The sequence below is a fragment of the Canis lupus genome, chromosome 12 (assembly GCF_011100685.1).
Source record: "Canis lupus familiaris isolate Mischka breed German Shepherd chromosome 12, alternate assembly UU_Cfam_GSD_1.0, whole genome shotgun sequence".
In the NCBI taxonomy this organism is placed as follows: Eukaryota; Metazoa; Chordata; class Mammalia; order Carnivora; family Canidae; genus Canis; species Canis lupus.
In genome coordinates this window covers 39,378,460-39,386,470 of record NC_049233.1, presented here as the reverse complement: position 1 = coordinate 39,386,470, position 8,011 = coordinate 39,378,460, and the positions used below count along the sequence as shown (strand labels likewise).

Here is an 8,011-nt window from a genome sequence, read left to right as displayed (position 1 = left end):
TATTCTCAATAGATTAGTCAGACTTTAACGGAGGAAACAGAAACACTATAAGTATTATGCAATCAAAAATTTATTATCAGAATTAGACATTACACAATCAAAGGGGGAATTGAGGACATAAGTGGCCACAGAGGGAGCTGAACGATTTTAAGTCATTATAAGTCACTAAGCAATTCTCCTGAACCATTGGGCACAGGGGGCCATGTTAAAGCTTACAGGAAATCTGGAAACAAGGAACATCCAGTTGCTGTAGTAAGCTACAATGGGTTCTGGTATCAAGAAAGCCGTTGACTATTCATAGTCACTGCCTCTCTGAATTCACAGCCAAGGCTGCTGTCGCCTGGGAGGCTATGGTTCAGCAGGGCCAATAGTCAGAAAGAAGAGCAAAATTCAGAGTGAGGGTAAACTGAGACCCACCAGCCCCTCCACAACTATCTTTCTCTGACTCTTACTGTGATGAGTTTGATGGCTTTCGGGAATTGATGGCTGCTGATTACTGGTCCAAAAGCTATGCAAATTTCTCTTGTGGCCAATGCCAAGGTGGACTATACAGGGAAGATGATTCTGAGAAATATAGTTCCAGATTAGCCTAGCTGACGTAATAGAACATTCCCATTAGGATTTTTGGAGCATACACAATTTCACTTTTATCTATGCTATGTGGTACCTATATTTCCTACTTATAATGTGTTATTTCAAAATAAAGTCATAAGCAAAATAGTTACTTTTGGAAATGATATTAAAATCCAACGAAAGATGAATGGATAAAGAAGATGTGGTTTATGTATACAATGGAATATTACTCAGCTATTAGAAATGACAAATACCCACCATTTGCTTCAACGTGGATGGAACTGGAGGGTATTATGCTGAGTGAAGTAAGTCAGTCGGAGAAGGACAAACATTATATGTTCTCATTCATTTGGGGAATATAAATAATAGTGAAAGGGAAAACAAGGGAAGGGAGAAGAAATGTGTGGGAAATATCAGAAAGGGAGACAGAACGTAAAGACTGCTAACTCTGGGAAACGAACTAGGGGTGGTAGAAGGGGAGGAGGGCGGGGGGTGGGAGTGAATGGGTGACGGGCACTGGGTGTTATTCTGTATGTTAGTAAATTGAACACCAATAAAAAAAAAAATAAAAAAAAAAATAAAAAATAAAAAATAAAAAAAAAAAAAAAAAAAAAATCAAAGTCAGTAAGTACAAAGCTGTAAAGTTGTAAAATCCCCTTTGAGTCTCCTCTTTTTAATTTTGTGCATTGCTTTGTTTATTCATCTAGTGCTTTGCACTTGGCAAATATCATTTCAAATTCTTATGAAATCCCCATAGAGTAGTGGCAATTTGCCAGAGCATTGCTCTTCTGCTTTTCTAAATTGAACAACAACAATAACAAAAACTAAGTGAGGTGAGGATGAAATGTTTGCAATATCCATGTTGAGGTGAAGCCCGCAAGATACTAGCCTGATGACCACTCTAGAATGTTATTAAAATGAAAGTAAACTGTATATTATCAAGTTTAGAGATGGATGGAAAAATTCCTTAACAGGATGTAAACTGCATACCAAAGTAAATAATTTTGCTAAAATGTGAAGCTTCAAGTAAAAAAGTACTTTAGCAAACTTATTTAGCGAACTTACTAGTTAGGTTCTTACTCGTATATTCTTTGGTTAACAGCTGGAAATCATTTTCCTTATGCTAGTATTAAAAAAATATCTGTACAAGATGTTGGCAGTGACCCTTCCTGGAGTAAAAATAATCTACACAATGGTTGTCTTTGAATAAAATACTTATTAAGAAAATATATATTTGGAAAAGTATACTGTGGAAGTGATCACATCAGAGAGAAGAGAGTTGACAGTAACTAACTTTGATCTGCTGTTTCTATAGGGAGCATTCTGTCTCACAATTATAGTTCCGTATTCTATAGTGACAATGACAATGAAGAGGTCTTCATTAATATCAAAGAACACTGAGCAGGATTAATATGTCAAACAACTTTTAAAACTGCATTAGATTTAGTTTCTTCATCCATAAATATGGGTTAATTCTCACTTAATTCTAAGAGTTGTGAAGACTAAATGTGGTAATCCATGAGAAAATATTGAATATCTATCGATACTTGGTGTCTGTACCCTAAATGATTATTTTCTTTCCTTTCTTCTTGAGGTTTATTGATTATGGTACAATTTACAAAGTTAATTTACTTGTATCAGAGGATTTACTCAAGTATAAAAAGGACCAATAAGAATTCCGAAAACAAATGTCAGATTGCCCTACATGCAACCCAGTTTTGTTTCTAATATACTAACTTTTTTTCTTCCTGGAGCAGAAAAGCTTACTGTCACAGGATTTAAAAAAAAAAAAAAAAGTCACTACTCTCTACGACATATACTTCCTAACTCCCGACAGTGGCTACCACCTAAAATTATTTGACCAAATAGGGAGCTATAATCCATTTATCCTAATGTGATTTCTAGGTGTCTCATGACCTTTTTTACTACCTCCGAGCAAGATGGCTTTAACATTCTCCTTAGTTTAACTAAACTTTAGACAGGTCTCTTTCTGACTATAGGCCCTTAACTTCCCTTTTCTTAGAGCATTTATTTTAAATACTTGGAATTTTGAATTCTTTCTCTCCCCTTTTGAAATGTAGATAAATCCTCTCCCAGCCTCTATCCAGTTTTACAACCCAGAAATGTCTTTCTCAAGGACCTAGGAGTCATCTTTTTGAAATGTAATCATCAAGAAAGATAGCACCCCTATCTCTCAATGGAGGATAGAAGCCTAACTTGATAAGTACCTATTAGCAAACACAGGTGGCTTAATCACAAAGAAAAACATTTTTCAAACTCAGGAATGATTCAGTGTACTGGACACATTCCACTGACCAACCCTAGTCTCCAGTACTTTTTCACTAGCTCACTTCAGCACTTAAATGCCTCTTACCTTTTTTTTTTTTTTTTAGTTTTTTTATTCATTTGAGAGAGAGAGAGAGAAAGCCAGCAAGCATGTGGGAGCAGGGGGGAGGAGGAGGGCCAAAGGGAGAGGGAGAAGCAGACTCCTCCCTGAGTAAGGGAGCCCAAGGTGCTCCTCAATCCCAGGACCCTGGGATCATGACCTGAGACAAAGGCAGACACTCAACTGACTGAGCCACCGAGGCACCCCTCCCTCCTACCTTTTTGTTCAGGGGAGTAGAGTTCAGTATCTCTCTCCTGTAGCAAGTCTTTAAGGATATTCTTGTTTGCTTAACTGTGGTGCAAGTTTTCTTTGACAATTCCCTCTTACTGAGTAAGTACTATGGCTTATCATTAAAATACATCCTTGCCAGTATTCTCAACTCATTTTTCCCCCTTTTCCTTCCCAAATCAGTATAATCAGCCCCTCCAGTGCTTCATTTGAAGAAAAATACACAGCCAGCTGATTCACTTCACTCTCACGCTATTGGCCTCAAGTCCTAGAACACTATATACAACCTCAAAGAGAAAATGATTTTTAGAGTAAAGGCCCAATTTTGTTAATGTACAATAAAGAATATATCTTTTCACTCACCGTGAAAAGCATGTTTTGCCACAAGCATGTTTTGCCATTTTTAACTTCTCATATCTCCTCCATGATAATCTTCTATAGAGAACTGTGATGCTGAGATGTTTCTCCTCTCCCAAGACCAGAGTTGGTGCTCTCCCCACAACGCATCCTGGGGACCCACAGGAAGCCTGTTGATGCTATCACCTAAGGGAAGCCAGAGGAGTCAGAGATACCCTACCCCACCCATTCACCTGTACCCCTGCTGGGTTTACCATGCAGCATGCTTCTTCAAAGTGGTATGATTGAAGGGACTTCGTCTTCATTAAATTTTGTGTTGAAGACAGTAGGATGTTAATGTAAATTTTGAAAAATCCAAACTTATATTCAGTTATTTTCGAGGAAGTAATAACTTTAAACATTTACATTAAATTGATCCTTTTCGCTGGATCGATCCAAATTATTCCAAGCATTAAAGGACAGATCAGTTTTTTTAAAAGATTTTATTTATTTATCCGTGAGAGACACAGATAGAGAGAGGCAGAGTCACAGGCAGAAGAAGCAGGCTCCCTGCCATGGGCCCGATGTGGAACTCGATCCTGGATCCCAGGGTCACACCCTGGGCTAAAGGCAAATGCTCAACTGCTGAGCCATCCAGGCATCCTAAGACAGATCGATTTTATGTTGTTTACAAAAAGGTTAATCTGGCCAGTCATGATCAAGGTTAACAAAAGAAAGGGCAAAACTTTTATTGACTTAGTGTGGACTTCAGTAATTGGAACGACTGGGATCCCCTGGGTGGCGCAACTGTTTAGCGCCTGCCTTTGGCCCAGGGCGCGATCCTGGAGACCCGGGATTGAATCCCACGTCGGGCTCCCGGTGCATGGAGCCTGCTTCTCCCTCTGCCTATGTCTCTGCCTCTCTCTCTCTCTCTCTCTGTGTGACTATCATAAATAAATAAAAATTAAAAAAATAATAATTGGAACGACTGGGAAGATGATTCAGTTGAAGACATACTAATTTTGATCATTCCTCTGAGATGATGAACAACAGGAGTGGTGATGAGGATGCAGATTTATCAGAAGTAGATGGAGCAGATGATGGTTCACAAGACAGAGATGATGTAAAAATGCCAGCTCTGGAGTAAGGAATATTGTCATCACCAGAATTTGGAAAAGAAAAATAACTTCTCTGCAAGATTTCATAATTGAGAGAATTCCTGAGTTGATAGCTCTAAAGACAGATGCTATATTTGCCTCTCCTAATCTTTTTCAACCTGTTTGTTTTTTTAAGGGCTTCACTAAAGGTTGATAGTACCATTGAATGGGGGCAATTTTAAGTCAGCTAAGGCAATAACCTTATGCATGAACTTTTCCCAGACTTCCATGATGCTGTTCAGGTACTAGGCAAATAATACAGAAGTTATGATAAATAAAAACATTTCATCTCAGTTTCCATTACTTCATAACATAGATACTGACATGATAGGAAGCTCTTGGCTTAGAAGAAAGATAACTAAATTTTGGATTTTAGAACATGGACACAAACAAATTGTTTGATACCTTAACTGGTAACTTGTTCCTCTGGTATATCCTCCAGGATTACTCTACTAATGTTTTATTTCTCAAAAAATTTACTTCATGTTATTGTAAGTAATCATTTGTCAGTGTTGCAGATGTATCTTAGCCATAATTAGCAAATGCCCTAACATGGATGATTTTGAAGCCTGTACGTTTGGTACTGTTTAACCCTTAAACTTTTACATCTCTGAGGATGGAGGATGAAGAAAGGCTTAAGATTCTATACATTTAGACCAAATTTGTATTTGCACTGTCAGTATAGCAGAAAAGTGAAAAAAATGTTGATACACTATTGGATTTTTTAAATTTCTTTTTTGGTTTCAGCTTGTCCCAGGCCAAAAGCCTCAATTTATGTTCATGACAGTGGGGATTTTTTTTTTAACTGTCTACATTCTTTCTAATACACTGTTGTAAGACAAAAAAAAAAAAAAGAAGAAAGAAAGAAGAAAGAAAGAAAGAAAGAAAGAAAGAGAAAAAGAAAAAGGAAGAAAGAAAGAAAAAAAAAAAGAAAAGAACCATGATACTAAATTCCTGCACTTAAACTCCTATAATGGTTATCAGTTACTTCCTCGATTAGAATAATGCAATTACTATTAAATATCTAATCTCAAAATCAACTTAATTTTCCATAATTCAACTTAATTTCTATATCTATTTTATTATTGTAGATGAAACATCTCAGTTCCTTTGAGGGTCATCACCACTCCCCATACTCACCTCCCAGGGATTTGTTACAGTACTAGAGTTTTATGCAGTGTCAAGGCAAGACTTGAGGGAAGGACAATGTACTCCTTGGCTTTGCTGCAATAGTTTGACAATGAAATACATATCACCCAGTTAGTTGGGCTATTCCAGGTCCAGTGACATGAACTACTCTGTGCCAGATGGAACACAGTAATTTGGAGATATTGTCCAGGGCTCCATCTTCCTAGACACACCACTCACCTCTCTGTGGTGACTTGCTAGATCCTGTGTGATCTGCCAAAAGGCTGTCCTGTTCACAAGATGCACTAATACCTCTCTCTTTCTGTCTTCATGTTTGTCTCACTTTTCCCCTTCCTCCCTCTCCATCCTCTATGTATCTCTGCTGTCTGTTCTCTCTACAGTTCAAGGGATATCTTTTTATTTACGGGGTCATAGATAGGAGCCTACTTGCTCCCCTTGGCTTCCTTCAATATATATTGTTTATACAAGGAATCCTGTCCCTAATTGATGCATATAAGTCCTGGAAATTAAAAATTAAAAGGACTTACTGGGCTTGTCCTGTTTTCTTCTCTTCCATATCCCACCCCCAAAACACTAAGCACAGAGCCCACTAGCTTCTTGAATGGAGAGACATATAATGGTGGAAAAATTATGCCTTAATATCAATACCACAACATTTATAATTGTACCTCCACTGCATCTCCTCACTCATATGCATTTTCCCTACATTCCTATAGCATTAGATAGTTCATACCTTCCTGAACAGATTTGCTCATTTGTATTTCCTAATCTTTGAATAGTTGTTTGTCCTCTGTCTGCTTAGAATGACTCTATTTGTAAAGAAAAATCTGTGCAATATGATGAAAGAGAAGGAGATAAGGATGCCTATGCCAGCACCTTCATATATTGGTATATCAGCCTTCTCCTAGAGGGTGGCAGCCATTTGTCCATGCACCAATTAAGAAGTCAGTGTAAATTTCTGCATTAAATGGTAGTAAAGGCTAATATTTTTCCAGATAAAAATAAATATGTGTGTATACATATATATATATTCACATGTGTGTAGGTGTATATGTATGCATACAAACTCATAGGTGTATTTTTAGAAGTGTATTTTAGAACACTTTGTTTAACCTTCTCACGGATCTGTTGACCATTTTGTAAACCCTGTAACATGCATGAATACTACTTTGAAGACTTCTACTTAATGTACATTCACCTCTACATTTTATATATTTGAGCTGACATCTTAGTGTTCTGTCACCAACCTTTTAGACATGTTACAACTCATTACTCCCTAAGTTATATTATGTACTTGCTGAGTTTTGAGAGACAGATTATTCACTAGCTAGCAAGTATGACCACATCACTGTTACCAACAAAGCCTCCACAAACTAATTCTTCCTGTGACTTACCCTTGAAGATGGATAAACACATGTTTTTTGAAGATGATGTTTACTTTCAGTATCATACAAGTGACCTTACTCTTGAATTCTAAGGATGAAGCTGCCTATGCAGTTTAGACCTTGTCTACAGAAATCCCTAGTTAAACCCCTTTGGGAAAGAGTTTTTAATAGTAAGAAAAGTAATAGTGAGGGATCCCTGGGTGGCGCAGCGGTTTGGCGCCTGCCTTTGGCCCAGGGCGCGATCCTGGAGACCCGGGATCGAATCCCACATCGGGCTTCCGGTGCATGGAGCCTGCTTCTTCCTCTGCCTGTGTCTCTGCCTCTCTCTCTCTCTGTGACTATCATTAAAAAAAAAAAAAAAAATTAAAAAAAAAAAAAAAGAAAAGTAATAGTGAAAAAACAGAGGGGCACTTGGGTGGCTCAGTTGGCTAAGTGTCTACCTTTGGCTCAGGTCATGATCCTAGACTCCTGAGATGGAGCCCCAGCAGCATATGTACGGCTCCCCGCTCAGCAGCTTCTCTCTCTCCCTCTGCCTCTCCCTCTGATCAGGCTCTCTCTAACAAATAAAATCTTTTTTAAAAAAATAGTAAGAACTTAGATTATTATCCTCAATGATTTTTTAAATCTCCATCTACAGTGTGTATCTTTATATAGTTTTTATTTTCATGGTTATCAACCATAGGTAGGCCTTTAATACAACCTAGAGATTCTTCTAGGTTCATTGGTCTACTTCTCTGACTTGGTTAATGGGATCTGTTCTAAATCTTGTCAAGGTTATTAATGACATTATGTTGCTG

At 37.7% G+C, this 8,011-nt stretch overlaps 1 pseudogene; it reads left to right on the top strand.

The window, feature by feature from the left end:
- The first annotated feature begins 3,632 nt into the window (after nucleotides 1-3,632).
- On the top strand, nucleotides 3,633-4,670 carry LOC100686404 (annotated as a pseudogene).
- Nucleotides 4,671-8,011: the final 3,341 nt, after the last annotated feature.